This window comes from Danio rerio, chromosome 9 (assembly GCF_052040795.2).
Source record: "Danio rerio strain M-AB ecotype USA chromosome 9, GRCz13ab, whole genome shotgun sequence".
In the NCBI taxonomy this organism is placed as follows: Eukaryota; Metazoa; Chordata; class Actinopteri; order Cypriniformes; family Danionidae; genus Danio; species Danio rerio.
The window spans coordinates 21,509,364-21,528,585 of record NC_141029.1 but is presented as its reverse complement, the minus strand read 5'-3'; the positions used below and the strand labels follow the sequence as shown (position 1 = coordinate 21,528,585).

Here is a 19,222-nt window from a genome sequence, read left to right as displayed (position 1 = left end):
AGGGTTCCAGTGGGAGATAATACGTCGCCTCCGGGCCCGCGGACCTCCCACTCCTCCAAGCTCTCCATTCAAGCTTTGAGCGGAGGAAGCGATCCGTCAGGTGGGTGCTGTCAAAACGGATCCTGAAACGGACATGTTAGCCGTGCTTTCCCGGTCTGCTTCGGAGATGGTTTTTCCCCCAGCTCCGCGGACGGACCAACTAGATGGGTCCTATGTAGAGGACCAGAGGGATAAGCCTTGGAAGCCTCTCGTCCCCTTCTTCCCGGAGGTGCACAGTAGGCTCACGCAGTCTTGTAGGGCACTTTTCTCTGCCGGTGCTGCGTGTCCCTCCGCCCTCACCATTCTTGATGGTGGGGCAGCCAGGGGGTATGTGGCGATTTCTCAGGTTGAGCGCGCGATTGCGGTCAATCTTTGTCCGCGTGGCGCCTCTTCTTGGCGGGGTCCGCCTTGTCTCCCGTCCAAAGCCTGTAAGTTATCTGTCTCCCTCGAAGCTAGAGCATACAAGGCTGTGGGCCAGGCTGCTTCCCCTTACACGCGATGGCCACCTACCAGCGCTACCAAGCATGAGGGTGGGTCCAACCCAGGCTTGTGAGCTTCGCACCGCATCCAACTATGCTCTTCGGACCACAAAGTCCGCTGCATGTGCGTTGGGGAGGACAATGTCCACATTAGTGGTTAACGAGCACCACCTCTGGCTAAACTTGGCTGATAGGCGCGAAGTCGACAAAGTCCGCTTTCTTGACTCCCCCATATCCCAAGCTGGCCTATTCGGCGACACAGTCTGTGAATTCACCCAGGAATTCAAGGCGGTGAGAGAGCAGTCAGAAGCGATGGGTAATATCACCTGTCGGGGGGACCGTAAGCCCGCTCCACCCGCTGTACCATCCATATCTGCTGCTCCTCGCCGAAGGCGCCCACCTACGAGAGCTGCACTGCCCCTGCACACGCCTCCGGCGAAGCAAGCGCGTCGAGCACCTCGAAAGCAGGCAGCCCCCCCTGCCCAGAGCGCCGCTAAGTCCAGTAACGGACCGCGAAGCGTCCCTGGGACAGGTCATCTGGAGAAAAGGGAACTTGGTCTTTCCCAGCTGGAGGGCGGGGCCCCATTTCCAACGGCACTTTTTACTGCCATGTAAACATCAATAAAAGAGACTTTTCCACTTCCCCGGATGTCACAGCCTGAAATCTGCCAGTCTGGGACGCTATGCTTCTAGCTCGCAGGTTCGGTGCATTTCGCCAGTGGCTCACGAGTGTTGGGAGGACGGTCTCCTTTCTCCCACCCCTCGAGCCTCCCCTCCAGAGTTTGGGTGCGGAGTGAGAGCAAATCTCTCGCCTCCAGCTCTTCTGCGGGACCCTCGCGCCTCCCAGATCAGCACACCCACTCTGCGCTGCCCCAATGCTGGTACGTCAGCGATTGTAGCGATGAGTCCATTAGCGAGAGCTCTGCCTGCCTGGTTAGCACGGCCAGCCCTTCGCGGTGACTCATACGCACAATCAGACTCGGCTATGCGATTCAGTTCGCGAAACGGCCCCCTAAGTTCACGGGTGTGTATTCACCAGGGTCAGCCCCCTGTCTGCCCCTGTCTTGCTCTTGCGAGAGGAGATTGCTGTCCTCCTGGCGAAGGATGCAATCGAGCCGGTCCCTCCAGCCGAGATGGAGAGCGGGTTTTTACAGCCCGCACTTCATCGTGCCCAAAAAGAGCGGTGGGTCACGGCCAATCCTAGATTTGGTCATTTTGAACCGCTGTCTGCATAAGCTGCCGTTCAGAATGCTCACGCAGAAGCGCATCCTCCGGTGCGTTCGTCCTCTGGATTGGTTTGCAGCAATAGACCCGAAGGACGAGTTTTTCCATGTCTCCAATCTTCCTCGCCACCGTCAGTTTGAAGGACAAGCTTGGCAATACAAGTCCTCCCCTTCTGGCTCTCTCTGTTTCCGCGGGTCTTCACCAAGCTCACGGAGGGTGCCTTAGCATCCTTTCAGCTCGCGGGCATCCGCATACTCAATTATCTCGACGAATGGCTGATTTTAGCCCACTCTTGGGAGCAGTTGATTATGCACAGAGACAAGGTGCTCCGGCACCTCCACTTATTGGGGTTTCAGGTCAACCGAGAGAAGAGCAAACTCGCCCCCGTGCAGAGGATCTCATTTCTCGGGCTGGAGCTGGACCCGATCACCATGGCAGCGCGCCTCTCCGGAGAGCGCGCTCAGCTGATGCTGAACTGTCTGAGAGAGCTCGACAGCAAAATAGTGGTCCCACTGAAATTATTTCAGAGGCTCCTGGGGCATATGGCATCCGCAGCCGCTTCACGCCGCTCGGATTATTCTATATGAGACCACTCCAGCACTGGCTTTACGATCGAGTCCCCAGACATGCATGGCACCGAGTCACTGTTACTGCGCTGTGTCGCCGCACCCTCAGCCCTTGGAATGACCCCTTATTCCTACAGGCCGGAGTGCCTCTAGGGCAGGCGTCATGTCATGTTGTTTCAACAGATGCTTCCAGCACGAGCTGGGGGGCTGTGCGTTGCGGGCATGCAGCTGCAGGCCTGTGGAAAGGAACCCAGTTGCATTGGCATATCGCCTGGAGCTGTTGGCAGTGTTCCTCGCTCTCCACCGTTTTTTTCCGGTGCTGGAGCAGCAACACGTGCTGGTCAGGACGGACAGCACAGCGGCAGTGGCGTATATCAATCAACCGCATGGGGGGTATTCGCTCTCGCCACGTCTCAGCTCGCCCACTGTCTGCTTCTCTGGAGTCATCCGTGGCTGAAATCGATGCGCGCCATTCACATTCCAGGCAAGCTCAACCGTGCAGCCGATGTGCTCTCACAGCAGCCTTAACGTCCCGGAGAATGGAGACTCCACCCCGATTCTGTTTAGCTGTTATGGGCACGATTCAGGGAAGCCCAGATTGATCTGTTTGGGTCCCCCGAGAGCGCTCATTGCCAGTTGTTCTTTTCCCTGCCCGAGGGCTGTCTCGGCATGAATGCACTAGCTCACAGCTGGCCTCGAGGCATGCGCAAATACGCGTTTCCCCCAGTGAGCCTGCTCGCGCAGTTACTGTGCAAGGTCAGGGAGGACTAGGAACAGGTTGCTGGTTGCGCCCCTCTGACCAAGCAGGACCTGGATGTCAGAGCTCTCCCTCCTCGCGATGGCCCTCCCTGGCAGATCCCTTTGAGAGAGCACCTACTCTCTCAGGGACAGGGCACCATCTGGCGCCCTCGCCCCGATCTTTGGAACCGCCAAGTGTGGTCCTTAGACGCGAGGAAGACTTGGGTAACCTACCGATTGCGGTGGTTAATACCGTCACTCGGGCTAGAGCCCCCTCCTCAAGCAAGCCTATGCCCTGAAGTGCCTATTCACTGAATGGTGCGTCTCTCGCAGAGAAGACCCCCGAAATTTGCCAGATCAGCGTTGTGCTTTCTTTACTCCCAGAGAAGCTGGAGAGCAGGCTGTCACCCTCCACACTCAAGGTTATGTGGCTGTCATCTCCTCTCTCATGACGCGGTGGCTGGCAGCACCGTGGAAAGGCATAACCTCATCATCCGGTTCCTCAGAGGCGAATTAATCCACCCCGCCCCCCCTTTCATGCCCTCTTACCATCTCACCCTTGTTCTCACAAGCCTGCGTCAGATCCCTTCGATCCTCGACTCAGTATCTTTAAGATTTATGTCCCTGAAGACAGCTCTGCTGATCGCATTTATATTGATTTAGAGGGTCGGAGACCTGGAGGCATTTTTTGGTCAGTGACTCGTGCCTGTAATTTGGGCTGGCTTACTCTCACGTTCCTGAGACCCCCCCCCCCCCCCAAGTTCAAGTTTTTCCCTGTTGATAATGGGTTGGAGGTGGTATCCCATTCATAAAATTTTTGCTACTTGAACCAAACACATTTTGCATTATTCTTGTAATCTTATATAAAAAAGACTAACATTAAATGTAAAGTTTATTGTTTCCCATTAAATGTTATCTTCTCTTTAATCTTTTGCTCAAGCTGTTACTAATGGTTAGAAGGCAAGACATTGTGTAAATCTGGTTGACGCTCACTAATAGAGACAGATGATGACTAGCCAGCTTGTGTTCCTTCACCCTGCGGATGAAATGCTCAATGTGGACCCTCAGCCAAATGATGGATGCTGTCTCCCTCCCCTAAATCAGATGTAATACATGTAGATGTGTAAATCAGAAATAAATTAAACCGCTTTAAAGCTGTATTAGGTTTTGCATATAAATGTTTAACACATTTGATTCAGTTGTTATTTGCCTAATAAATGACATTAGAATGTTTAGTTTTAGACAAGTTGCTATATTTCTATTTTATCAATTTTAAGCTATATATATATATATATATATATATATATATATATATATATATATGAGCAATATCACACTCGTAGCAGCCATATCGCACTGCTACGAGTGTGATATTGCGTTTATACAACAGTTTGAAGGCATAATTGTGTATATAAAAACAAAATCAAACAGAGTCTCAAAAACCCTTTTGTATGAGGAACTACTTTCTTCCGCATTGGATTCAAATCATAAGCTGACAGTTAAACAGCTGAGCAAGCATCTTTTAAACTTCAGATCTGTAGTGTATGCTTTTTGTTGTCTTTATGTGGGCGGAGTAATACACAAAGGGTAAAGAGGCTGTACGGGTCCTAATATTACTGAAATATCGGCTTAAATTACTTAAATCACGGCTATCAGCCAATCAGACTCAAGAACCAGACAGAACTGTTGTATAAATATATATATATATATATATATATATATATATATATATATATATATATATATATATATATATATATATATATATATATATATATTAGCGCTGTCAAAATTAACACGTTAACGCATGCAATTAATTTTAAATAATTAACGCGTTAAAAATTTACGCAGTTGCAGGTATTTTTAACTTAATGTTGTGGTGGACGCGTGTTCAACGTGCAATAAATGTGGATCAGACCAAGGAAGCACTTTTTGCAGGGCAAGTTTCATGCAATTTCAGGTGTTTCCTTTTTAACTTTCGACTTCTGTTGTAAGTTGATACTGCATGGCGAACAGAAAGAAAATCCTCCGCATTTCGTGACTCTGTGTTCCTTTAAGGTAAGGTTCATTTTAAGGCTACACGATAAATTTTAATAAGAGTATTATCTTAATCATATTAAAATCAGAGTATTGTTGTCTTACGTGAATGTACTCAGAACGTCTTGTGAGGTCACGAGCTGTCAAAGACAGGGCATTACTCTGCCTTTCAGCATGAGCCCTCCAAGTTTAGCGTGTTTCCTCATTAAACGCAACGAAAGCATATGCTTCGCGTTGTTGTGTCAGAATCCTTGTGAAATACAGTAATACTTTAGGACGCTTAGTTTAAGCAAATTTGATGAACGTGATCATGCGTGTTGAATCTTAGGGGAGTCGCTCCAGTATGGAAGGCCGTTGGGGCCAAAAGGTCTGCAGCGCGTTGTGTGTGTGTGTCTGTGTCAGGCCCGTTTAGGGGTGTCAGGGGTGGAGTGAGCGACGTACCTGAGTAGGGGCGAGAGGGGTGTGCAATGTATTTAACGACCGGTTTGCAAGAAATTATCTTTCATTTGCGGGCATTTGGGAGTCTCTGTGCACTTGCAGGATACTCCTAGTCTTAGCAACTGGATGAATGTAAAGGAGGATTAAGCAAAATTGTTTCTACTCTATAACTAATGTTCTCAACTCACAGCAATAAAACTTTACAATGAGTGCAACAGTTTGTATTCTATAGTTTATTTTTATAATTTTCATTTTCCATATCTGCAATTCCTGTATTTTGGCATTTTTTTGCAGCCACTTAGAATCCAACATGGAAATCAAAGTTTTCTTAATTGGCATTGATTGTTTTGAAATTTAAATGTCATTAACATGCCTGTGTTTTAATTTCTGTAATAAATATGGCTGTCAAGCCAGGATCTTGATGGTTTATTGTGGATATGTTGTTTACATGAAGAAATCTGTGTTACAAGTTAAACAAAAATTCTATTAAACAATTATATTTAGAATTGAAATATTTTTTTGTCTTGCGTATACATTAATTTTACATTTAAATAGCCAAAATTACAAGTTTCAGTATTTTAAATGCGATTAATCCCGATTATTTTTTTTTAAAAAGGTGCGATTAATTAGTTTTTTTTAATCGATTGACAGCACTTCCTCAGATTAAAGTCAAGGACATTAATTTATATATATATATATATATATATATATATATATATATATATATATATATATATATATATATATATACACACACACACACACACACAAACACACACACATATATATACATATGTGTGTATATATATATATATATATATATATATATATATATATATAAATTAATGTCCTTGACTTTAATCTGAGGAAACACTTATAAACAGCGAGTGTAATCTATCTTCCTCTCCTGCACCATCCACATACTGTAATTGCTGTGCTGCAGTAGAAGTAACCATACGGGCTAAGGGCAAACGCAGAAGCGATTGTGCAGTCCATTAACCAGTCTCTTCAAAAAGGATGGACAGGACAGCTCCATATTACTACAACAATGCTGTGATGAGCACCACTGACCTGTCCTGAACTTGGTTAATTATGGCTGGCCCCTCTCTGATTGTAAGGCAAATTGTGATTGTTTGCTGGTGTCTGATTGGTTTAAGTATAAGGTGGGTGGAGTCCATCAATTTGTGGATTAGTGTTCGTCTTGACAATAGAATAGTTTCAAAATTCACAAATGCACACTACACAAGAAATGCACAGGACACAAATCACATATAAATGTCAGTCAAGATTGTGTTTATAGAATATTCATATATATATATATATATATATATATATATATATATATATATACATATATATGTGTGTGTGTAAGAGTATGTTTTTATTTGCAAGTCTACTTTTACTTTTGAATACAATTCCTGTTTGTGAAACTTTAAGAGATCTTTGTGGATCTCATTGTATTTATTTGTGAATATACTTGGTATTTGTCAATTGCTTGGATTGCTTGGATTTATGAAACAATTCTCTTTCCTTAATAGTGCAAAGTCTGCCATGATTTACTCATCCAAAGGAACTAGTTACCATAAGAATTTGACTGGATGTATTTGCACTTGTACTAGGAACTTGTGAATGTTGACATCAAGCACAGGGTTAAAAAAAAATTAAAATAACTACTAGTGGACCCCACTATGGGGATTTTGCCAGAAAGCTAATCATCTGAAGAGAAATAAAAAGGGCTAAAGAAATGCCAATGCAGTTGGCAGCATTCACAATCAATTGTGTATAAAACTGCCAGCCACGAATTGCAAAAGCACCTTTTCGCTTTTAAAAGCCCTAAGTGCAGAAAAGAGACATTTTGCTGTCATCCTCCAACTTCATTTGAGACTGTGAGAGAAAACTGCCATTGTCTGGGAGGCTGATTTCTCCTTGCTCCAGTGCGAGCAACAGAGGGAGGAACAGCACGAGCAACGATGATCGAGCTGGGCTTCTCCCGTCCCTAGGCATTTTGCTGGAGTGATACTTCAAGAGCGATGCATATAAAGCATTCATTCATTTTCTTGTCGGCTTAGTCCCTTTATTAATCCGGGGTCGCCACAGCGGAATAAACTGCCAACTTATGCGAGAGGGGTTTGGCTGCAGACCTGGTGCAGTGTAATCTGGGCTGCATTCAATGCTTTTTAATGGGCTCCCCTAACCCTACCCGTCACAGTGACGTCACTAGCTCCATTTGAGTGCATTGTGTCTGACATTGCATCGTTGAAAGATGCAGTCTCAGCTTGCATCATAAAGGCTGCATCCAGACACTATTGACTTATCCAGCAATTTTTTACGTCGCGGATGCCCTTCCAGCCGAAATCCATCTCTGGGAAACATCCACACACACATTCACACACACACTCATACACTACGGAAAATTTAGCCCACCCAATTCACCTGTACAGCATGTCTTTGGACTGTAGGGGAAACCGAAGCACCAGGAGGAAACCCACGCGAATGCACGGAAAACATGCAAATTCCACACAGAAACGCTAACTGAGCCGAGGCTCGAACCAGCGACCTTCTTGCTGTGAGGCGACAGCACTAACTACTGTGCCACTGCTTCGCCCTGCATATAAAACAACTATCCTAAAAGATCAACATGGTTGTGCAGCGCGTCTTGTTAATGATGTTGCTCTGACCATGCTTTTTTGGATGCGGTGGTTCCCTGACCCAGATGATGGGTACTGTGTTGCTTATCTGAGGGTTAAAGGGTCACGAAACACCAAAACACATTTTTTGAGCTGTTGACAGTCGTATATGTGTCCCACACTGCTAAAAACACTATTAGGACACATATATTTCACTAAAAAGTGTAAATTGGTTGTTTTTGCGTTATTTCAAGCAAATTCGTACTTCCTGTTTGAAACGAATTTTTGAAGCTGCGTCACGGTCATGACATAATAGCGTGTATTCCAGCGTGCAGACTGGGCGTCTGTGCCAGAGTGTGTCTTATTACGTCTTACAGTGTGATACATTAATGCATGAGTAAGGCTTGGTTCAAACCAAGTGTGCCGCAAGCCTGCGTTTGAGTGAAGGTCTCGGCCGTTAGATCGCCCCCTGGGGGCTGGCTGCAGTACAAGTCATAAAGCCCGCCTCCTCCGTGTTAATGAAGGAGACTTGAGCCCAAATAGAAAAATTAATTACACTTGCAATAAAATGTCCCGAAAGATGGTTCTGGTCGATTAAGGCACTGATTATTGTGCTGAAATAGGTGCAGATCCTCATTTTTGTAAACAGTTTGTTTTTAGCAGTAATTTAATGCTGGGCGTGTCATCGTGATTAACAGCTGTGATTGACAGTTTCTCAAAGCAGCGCGTCTGAGCTTCGGTAGAAGACTGAAGTGTTATTACTAGATTTCTGTGATATTTTACTATGACAAAATGAGTTCAGCAGTAAACTACAGTTTCTGACATACATGATCCTGGTGGAACACTGTTTATTCGCTAAGGTCAGAGCTTTTTTCGGGCTTTATTAGTTTGCTAATACACGCCTAGCCACCCAGATAGCAAAATACACTGGGGCCAGTTCTTGCCTGCCGGAGACTTACCCCTCAGACTGACTACCTCTGCTGGACCTACTCCGGATGCCTGGACTCACTGCCCGATTCCAGCCTGAGTCAATTGAGCCAGATGCGGCGGCCGAGCGAGCAGGCGCTGCCGCATGCGAGCCGGAATCAGCCCGCGACGCCGCGACTAGGTTATGCGCTGATGCCCGGAGCTGGCGCGATTGAATCTTCATTATATAAAACCCTCACATTTGTTAACGTTATTACACCCATTTTTGTTGAAATAACAACAAACGCATGCTACTATGTGAACGCAAAGTGTATCACTGAGTTTAACCTTTGAATAAAGATGCAAACAGCATAGCAATTATTTAAATAAAGGACAAAATAAATAACAATAAACCTGTATCGATTGCACAAGTATTAAATAATAATAATAATAAATACGAAAATGACAATAAAACTGCACAATAAAATAAACCCATTTAAGTACAGGGTATACAGGAGATCGTTAGCAGTAATTCTCTTTGTGTTTAAATAATAATCTCCACGTTGATCTCCTGTAAGGTTATTTGAACTTGCTTTATAGGACGTCTCTGCATTTTAGGTTTTGGCATGTTATTAAGTGATCTACTGAATTTGCTGTTATAAATCATTATAAGGTTCTTGAAATCGAATCTTATATAACCTAATAGAGCTGTAAATGTTAGATATTATTTATTTACATCATTTACTGTTGGCGTTTTATTTGAACACTCCAGCTAACATTAAAATGAATGTAAATTCCTCGTTGCCAGATATAATGAAGGCATCGAATAAACCAAATGAAAACGGAGGCAAAAAAATTAAATAAATAAACAATTCAAGCGAAAATGAATAAACAATATACTAGTGATGTTGCAGCAGATAGACGTTGTATTAATAGTGCAAAGTTTTTTTGCACAAATTGACAAATTGCAGGGTTGGGATGTGTAAATATCCTGTTGATATTTAGTAATCTTGCTGTATTTATCTTCTAAACGCACGATTGTTCCCGCATGGTAAATCGTTATGGTGTGTAGGCTATATTTTGGGTTCTGTTGATGGCTAATTAAAAATAAAAACCTTTCTAAAATGTATGTGTTGTTTATATGTTATTGTTCATATTTTACAAGTGTTATTTCTACCCCTATGAAGATAACAAATACCAACAACAAATATAACAATAAGAGAATATATTATTTGTGCTCATATTCAGGCTAGAGTGTATAAAAGATCGTTTATTTCTGCAGTCCACCAGGTATTGCTTTTATTACAGTTTAACAGCTTACATCACACCGTTTTTAAACCGTATATTATTGTGTTTTTTTTAATGTAAGTGCTTCTATTTACATCAGTGAGCGTTTGTTATAGTGCAGACATCGGCAGTCGAGTGAGAAGTTCGGGGGGCGTGGTTGATTTTACATAAAGCGTTTGGTTGGAAGCTCGACTCCGCTCATTATCGCGGCTCCTCCTCTGGCTCCATCAGACAGTCCTTCTGCGCATGTCTGGCTCCAATTTCAGCAGTCTTTTGCGACAGTTTGTGCCCGTCAAGCAGGCGTTTTGCCCTCAAGGCGTTCAATGGCAAAAGGGGCTGTCGCGTCGTCCATATTTTTTACAGTCATTGGTTCAAACCAATCAGCACGCTCTATTGTGCAACTTCATTAATATTCATTTGTGTCACCGTGTTTACACCACAAAGACGCCACGTTGTGTTGGCAAAACAAGCGTGAAGTGTTGCTTTTATAGTTTGCTGCCGTTAAGTTTCGTTTTCATTTTCTCTCTGTGAGAGCTTATCTGGATCACGTGTGGATTAACAGTGTACACGACGCTCGACAACAATAACTTGCGTGTCTAAGGAGGATTATTGTTTACCTGAGAGCTGTTCTCATCTGCAAACGCTGAAATCTGGATTTGCTTGTAGTATTCTCTTCATAAAGACGCGGCTCTAGTTGCTGGTGATTGTTCTGTCTCTACAGATTTGGTAAGTGAGCGACCAGTGCTCTTTGTTTATTCAGTTTGTTCGTATCGAATTAAGTTAACTATTGCACTGAGTGCAGAAATGTTAGCACCGCATTTAGTGACCGGAATAACACACGCGGCTTTCTGACGCTACCTGCCGTGTGCATCTAAGTTTCCGGGAAATGCTGAGTTTTTTTTTTTCTCTCATTCGCCGTGCGGTATCAAACATTGCATGAAAAATACACGCTTGCAGCAGTTCCTCGAATCAAATATCTCGTTTGTCGCGAGAGGCATGAATGAATTCCCTGAATGAAAGAGCCAAACTGCAGTTAAAGTCCACCATTTAATAATTCAGCAAATAATTCGACTACAGATGTCCATGTAGGTTAAACACCATCACTTTCTCCTGTGTGTGAGTATTTTGACTCTGGAACTCACGCGTGCACAAATAGACACTCCCACACCATCCCACTTTAGTTCCTCCGACACTCCCCCCTAAACAGAGCTGGACACGCCCACTTTTCTGACTTTTTCCAAAGTAGAGGTGTGAAAACACCCTGCTGAAACGAGGGGGTTTCATGGCCCTTTAAGCATGTTAATGCAGTACTCGTGGGCAGTGCATGTCGTCGCTGCAACGGCTTGTCTGTTGCACAGCTAAGATCGCGGCTTGCTCTTGCAAATGGGTGAACCACCTCTGTTGTCCCCCACAAGTAGCGGTTGTCACTTGGGGAGATCTGAGGGTTACAGTCGGGGTCAATGACCTCTCATTTCTCAGCACGCTCCATCCAAGCTTTGAGTATGAAGTGTTTCATCCTCCGGGATAATCACCCTCTCACTTGATGACACTTAGGACCAGATGTCCATCGCTGCATTGTAAGGTGGGCTGTCATTTTTTGTCAATGACAGTTCGGACCCATTTCCTCCCTCAGGGGTTATAAGTGAGATTCCGGTTTCGAAATCTGATATGATGTTGCCCGTGTGGTGCACCCATCCAAAGTGTGTAGGTGGTCTGCATCCCTCTGGGCCAGCACCCACACTGCTGCGGGTCAGGCTGCTTACGCCTTGCACACTATGGCCACATACCAGTGCTACCTGGCGCAGGCATTGACCCAGCTGCACGAGGGAGGTTCGGACCCAGCTTTAATTCACCACGGTGAAAGAGCAGTCAAGTGCGATAGGGAAAGTCCCAGGTGGGCTCTCAAAACCGCTCTCCCCACCGACCCATCCACTTTGGCTGCTCCTTGCTGACAGTGCTCATCTGCGGCTCCAAAATCTGCTTTTCCGCCCTGTCCCTTCCACCAGATATGCGGCAGTGTTGAGCACCCCGCAGATGATCCCCACCCCTGCCTCAGGGCACCACTAAGTCTGTTAAATGGGCTGCTAAGCATTGCTGAGATGGGCCACCAAGAAAAAAATTTGCTCTGTCCTAGGCGAAGGGCCGGGGACGCCCGCATCTTTACAACCAGGCTGCTGGCTTCATGGCCGACTGCTACCAAATTTTCAGTCATTCATTCATTTTCTTGTCGGCTTAGTCCCTTTATTAATCCGGGGTCACCACAGCGGAATGAACCACTAACCTATCTAGCAAGTTTTTACGCAGCGGATGCCCACGCGAACACAGGGAGAACATGCAAACTCCACACAGAAACGCTAACTGAGCTGAGGTTTGTACCAGTGAACCAGTGACCTTCTTGCTGTGAGGCGACAGCACTACCTACTGCGCCACTGCTTCGCTACCAAATTTAGGGACGCTATGCCTTCCAGCTCGCAGGATCAGTGCTTTTCATCACAGGCTCTGAGAGTGATAAAAGATGGGCTTATTTCTTGCAACTCCCTGCTGCCCTGCGGGCTCTTGGAAAGAAGTTAAAATTAAACTTCTTGTCTTCCTCTCGTCCTTGGGACACGCCAACCTCCCGCTGTGAGCTCTCCCATTCTGTACTGCCCCACCGTTGGTGCGTCAGTCATTGCACCGATGATGTCACTCGTGCAGGCTCTGCCAGCCTGGTTAGCGCTGTCCAGCCCATTGCATGGCTCACATGCTACGTCACTCCAATGCTATGTTCCTTCCCCACAGTGATTGCTTCCTAGCTGACAGCTGTAGTTCGGCTTCTTCAGCTAGAAAAAGTGCTTATGAAAAAGAAAAAGCTTTTACACACAATTGATTATGATCTCTGCCAGATCGGTGCTGATGCTGCCAATACAACCCAACCCCAAAACATCAGCAGTATACAAGTTTTGGCGACTTCATTGGTGGCTTGTTTTGTGTTTGTGCAGCTTGACTGCTTTATTAGTCTGTTTGTTAGTCCAGCTTTGGCAAGTCTTAATGACCAATAAGGTTCAAGAGGCTGTGCTTTATTGTGAAAATATTAGCTGAAGCGTCTTGAGTACCTTATTGCTTTTATTAAACAGTTACCACGCAATAGTCCTGTAACAGTAAATATTCCTACATGGGATATTCAATTGAGCAAAAACTAAAACAAGAATGTATTTTTCAACACATTGCTTCTTCACAATTTGCTTATCTCTAACCATTAGAGATGTTTGTTTTCCATCTTGTACTTTAAAACAGATTGGTCTGCAGCACAGTCCAAATTTGCCTGTAATCAATTAAACGAACAGATAGTACTAAACCAGAAACACAAGTAAAATAGTGTCTGATTACTGATAAGATAAAACAAAGTAGGGAAGAGGTTAGTTTATAAATTATACGCAATTAATGCAACATATTTGTCCATTGAGTACATTGAAGGTAAGCTTCTGAACCAAAATGCAGTTTATTAAAAAAAAAAGACTTAGTAAAAACTTGCCTCATTAAAGATGAAACAAAATATGAACACACTCAACAGGGTTACGTGAACCAAAGCTAACAGGAAACAAAATAAACATGAGGGCTATTTATACCAAACACAAAGCACATAACATAAGACAACCAAAGAGAAAAGAGAGATGCATGACTAAGCAGCCAACAAAAAAACGGCAAATGGGCTGTACATGTTTTTATGTGTTTTGCTGGTTGATAAATCCCTCAAACTAATTAGATGTTCAACTTCTTTAGTCACACTTTGTGACAGTATTTAATAATTGGCGAGATGTCATTTAAATGTTTATTTAACAACTAAATTATAATTTGTTTAGAAACTTTGCAAGAACTCTCACAGTGCATTATGGGTATTCACTAGCTAATTAATTCATTGGTTGTACACTCATCTTTGTGTTGCACTGTGGGCACGGCTGCTCCCCGAAATAGCACATTATTTAAAGTTATAGGGGGGGATACAGCTAAAAACTACAAAAAAAAAAAAAAAAAAAGAAGAAGCACATGATGGAAAATATGACAGAAACAGGAAGACAAGTAACACATTAAAAACATGATGCAATATTTTATTGTAATACCTAATATATGGAAGAGTCCCAACACTAATTTGAATTAATGTTGTTACTAAGGGTGGTGGCTAAGGGTGTGGTGCTGTGATGCATCGGGGAACTGGTCGTTTGTTCTTAAAAAAACACAGTTGTTGAATAAACAGCATGAAGGAATGGAAGGAAATGTTTTATAAACAATATGCATGTACTCTCGTTATAACTACAGATCTTGTAGTTTGCAATGTCTTGTGTTATTTCAATTATATTATATTATGTTATGTTATATTATATTTCAATTATATTATATAATATTCATTCATTCATTTTCTTCTCGGCTTAGTTTAATATTATAGTGTATTATATTATATTATAATTATTATTATTAGGTCTTATAAGCAAGACCTATATTAAGCAAGAATGGTTCAAAGTATAAGTTTTGTTTAGTGTCATCACAACACACTAATGTAATCTTGAGGCTTCACCGAAGCTTGTGGCAACAACAAAAAATATCACACAATAAATCAACAAAAATGCCCCATATAATTATCGTAAAAAAAAGACTGCATTATGTAAATAAAGTTTATCACTATTGCTTTACAGTTAAATCACACATTTCTGTTGAGTTTATGACCTCATCACCCATTCAGAGCTTTAGACTAGCCACCGTTGAATTGCTCATTAACCTAATTTGGTGCACTTTGGAATGCTCCAGTCAGCAAAGTGAACGTATACTCCTGCTATATATATATATATATATATATATATATATATATATATATATATATATATATATATATATATATATATATATATATTATATGTGTGTGTGTGTGAACATTTTACCATTTTTAAGAGTTTGCTGTAATTTCGAGAGACAGAATTAAAGTAAAGTTAATTCATATTGCTCTTCTAAATGTCAAAAATTCTACTGGAAGTTCTGGGAGCCAAATTTTGCCTTAATTTCTGATATATTCCTTTTCTGAAAGTATGGAACTAATAAATACATTCAAATCAATAATGCTTAAACTACTTATTTTTAAATATATATTTTGGTTTAAATCGGGAGCATTATATAATATGGGAACATTTTAATTCTGTAGACTGCTTTACATTCGAGGGATCCACTTCATTACCAAGAAATATAAAACATTTTTTGTGGGTCCAATGACTGTCCAAAACAGAGTCTGTCCAAAGCATTTTAGCTATTCAGCATTAGGTTCTATAGTTTTTTTGTATTATTAAGTTTTTTGATTTTATTTTTTATGAACTTGAATCTCTTCTACTAGGTTAAAAAAAAAAAAAACATATTACGTCCAAAATGTATATGCTATACAAGAAAGAAATGTGCTATTGAAACTTTAGATGCTACGAATGGTTTATTAACATATTAGGACATACTGATATATAATTTAACAAAGTACATTTTTGTAATCATTTCTGCAGCCTGTACAAAAGTGACAAACATGTCTGGTGTGGAAGCAGTTGGTAAACCCCTACATTTATCACACACAAGATTAAAGAGTTATCTGTGGCTTTCAGAAAGAAGACTGTTGACGTTCTGAGAAAGAACAGAATTGTATAAGTTACTGGAATGAGAGGACAAATGGAGAACTTAGTGTGAATGCAGTGCTCAAGATTGTTAGTCAACACATGCTGGACAGTCATCTGTTCAACCACAATTCCAAACATGGTTAAGATCCTCAGAGTAACTGTGGATCATGATAGTAGCTTTGTTGTGGTTTTAATTTGTTTTGTTGGTTTCGAGCCCAACAAACTTCTTAACATGATGTCAGTATTCCAACAGGATACTGGATATTCCAACTGGATAGCCAATGCAATATTATGGCAATTCATAACTCTGGCTAATTCATATGATTTTATACAGTCTCTTTCATGTTTTAGGCCCCAAATGATCCAATGGTTGCGTTTAGGGGTGGGGATTTGGCACTAGCCTCCTTTTTAAATTTGTATGTTTTGTATGAACAAATTGGTATGAATTAGCAAACTTTTCTAACAATACAGTTAGCTTTTGGAAAAAAATAATTACTTTTTCTCTTTAGATTGGGCTGAAAAAGTCAATCCTAAAAAAAAAAGAATGTCCCTGAAGAACTAAGGCCATGTCCACATCATGCACATGGGTATTTTTATAAACAGGGTTTTCCCCCGCTTTATTTCTTTTCTTTTCTTTTTTTTTATCTCTGTCCACATGAAAATGCAAAAATGCACTGTGATGTATGTTAGGGGCACGCAGAACCAACAGGCAGAGATAATGACACTTTAATGCTGGGTTCATACCAAACAAGGAATTGAGTCTTTCCATAAGTAAAATTGCAAACATGAGAACAGAGGCGAATTTCTGTCCCGTGGACGAACGACACGAAATATGTGATGCCTTTGCCATGAATGGGCAGAATTTTGCCTCATTTGCGTCTTCCACATTAGGTGTGAACCCAGCCGTGTTGGCCATTCACATAAGAGAAATCAGCATGCTCTGTGATGTCATGGGGCAAAAACTCCGGTAAACATGACCACACTGTACCTAGGGTTATGGAAAATCTGAAAAAAAAAAAAAAATCAGTTTGTCACGTGACACTGCGCTTTTATCTGGACAAATGGCAAAAAAGTTTGTTTTTAAAAAAATATCTGTGTTCGTGTGGACAAGGCGCAAGTCTTTATTGTGTGAACAGACACTAAATGTAAGGGTGTACCTGTCCTTTCCATTCAAGAAAGTTAAATTTCCATTACTGCTTGTTGCACCAAATGGTTCACCCATCAATACAATCCAAATACAAGCATTAGTATGTCCAAACATGTTGAGAAGGAACCCCTTTTCAAAGGTCGTACATATTTACAGTGCAGTTAAAGATGGTTTGCGTCTGCTTCGTAAAGCTTGTTTTTGATTCTAAACACTGCAACCAAATGTAGCCCCAATATAACAGCAGTACACAAATGCGGCAGTGTTACAACAGAAAGCATTAAAATCAATGTAGAAACGTGTATCTTTGGATAAACGCATTAACTTTTAGACTAAATTTATGCATTTTTATGTGAGCAACTGTTTGTATTTTATTGTTTTATCTTTATCTACTTGGCAACATTTTTCATTTTTTAAGAAATTGTGACTAGTGACTACATATAAATAAGTGGCTTGTGTTTGACTGTATTTTGTCTTTGTTTAACGAGAAGTTTGAAATGTTTTCATTGTTCTGCTCATTTATTCTGATGTAAGATTACAGTAGTTGGACTTCATGCATATGAAAGGTCTTTTGCTTGTTTGGCTACAATAAAATCTTGATTTATCAGTCTGGTTTGTTGTGGGTAAACTTCTTGTAATGTTAAGCTGTTTACATCACAATGACTGTGTAAAAAAAGGGGGGTAAAGTTTTCCATAAAGGTTAAGTTGCTGACTTATACTTTGCCTTGTAAAGTGCATGCTTTTGAGTGTGTAACCGAAGAGTACTTTAGGACACATGACTTCATAATCACATTTTTGACAGACACAATGTTATTACATGCTGCTGAAATATGCTAAGGTAACATGAAATAAGTATAGAAATGAATTATTAGCCTAATCAATCAGACGTTGTTACCTTTACTGCCATACAAAGGCAAGCATTTTGTAGTTTTGTTTTTAACTCTTTTTAATTCATATTTTTAGCTCTGTATATTGTTCAGTTGTAATGGTTAGCATGTGCAAAGATCTGTACTTTCCATTCCTACTAAAAATAGTTGACCACTGGTATAACTCATTTAAACATAGTATGACACTCTAATTCTTTTTTCTATTATTATTAAGGAAGGGCAGTATGCAAATTTGGATGCAGAAACAGTATAATTCAATAGTTCCAGAGACATAAATATTTTCAGTCACATTTTATAATAGGGTTTCGTTAGTTATCGTTAGTTAATGTATTTACTAACATGAATTAACAATGAACAATACTTTTAATCAAGGTTTAACAATGCGTTATTATCCTTACGCATGCTTGTTAGTTAATGCAGTAGTCAACAAACTAGCAATGAACAACTTTATTTCCATTAACGTAAACAAAGATGGAATAAAATACTGTCATAAATGTATTGTTCATTGTTTGTACAGGCTAATAAACCTATTCACATTAACTAATACAACCTTATTGTGAAGTGTTATCATATTTTCTTCATTGGAAAATACATTTATAACTATAATTGACAAGCCTTTAGTGCCACCCCTATTATTGTTTTGGGGTTGTTACTAGATTATACACATGGTTAAATCCTTCTGTTTACATAAAGTCATCTTTTAAAGATGGGACGTTAGATTGCTCCAGACATGCTAATATGTCTGCCATCTTAAACAGTCAATGTGCTAGCTTAGTAAAATCATCTGCTGAGGTCTGTTGCAAATCTAGATAACCATACATGCATCAAATTACAGTTGCAGGCACAGTCGAGCTATTCTTTTGTTCATGGACCATTCTGACTGTTCCAACATGGCAGACACCATACATCTTGTAAAGTGATCTTTAGCCCTGCCCACTTTCAGGAAGCAGAATTGAAAAAGAAAAAAAAAAGTAATATATTTGTTTGTTTGGTTTGTTTATACATTTGGGAATAATGAATGGGAAATCTACTTTCTGTAATCAGCCCTCCAAAAAAAGTGGCTGGCATATTTTCATAATATATATATATATATATATATATATATATATATATATATATATATATATATATATATATATATATATATATATATATATATATATTATCGCAACGATGATATTAGTTTCAAAGGTTCACATTCTTTAACTTGTTTCATTTCGTTTCAATTTGAA

General features: G+C 41.3%; 1 long non-coding RNA gene across 1 annotated transcript in view; it reads right to left on the bottom strand.

The window, feature by feature from the left end:
* LOC147842324 (uncharacterized) overlaps nt 1-19,222 on the bottom strand; it is a 68,491-nt gene that overhangs the window by 18,930 nt on the left and 30,339 nt on the right. The window lies entirely within an intron of this gene.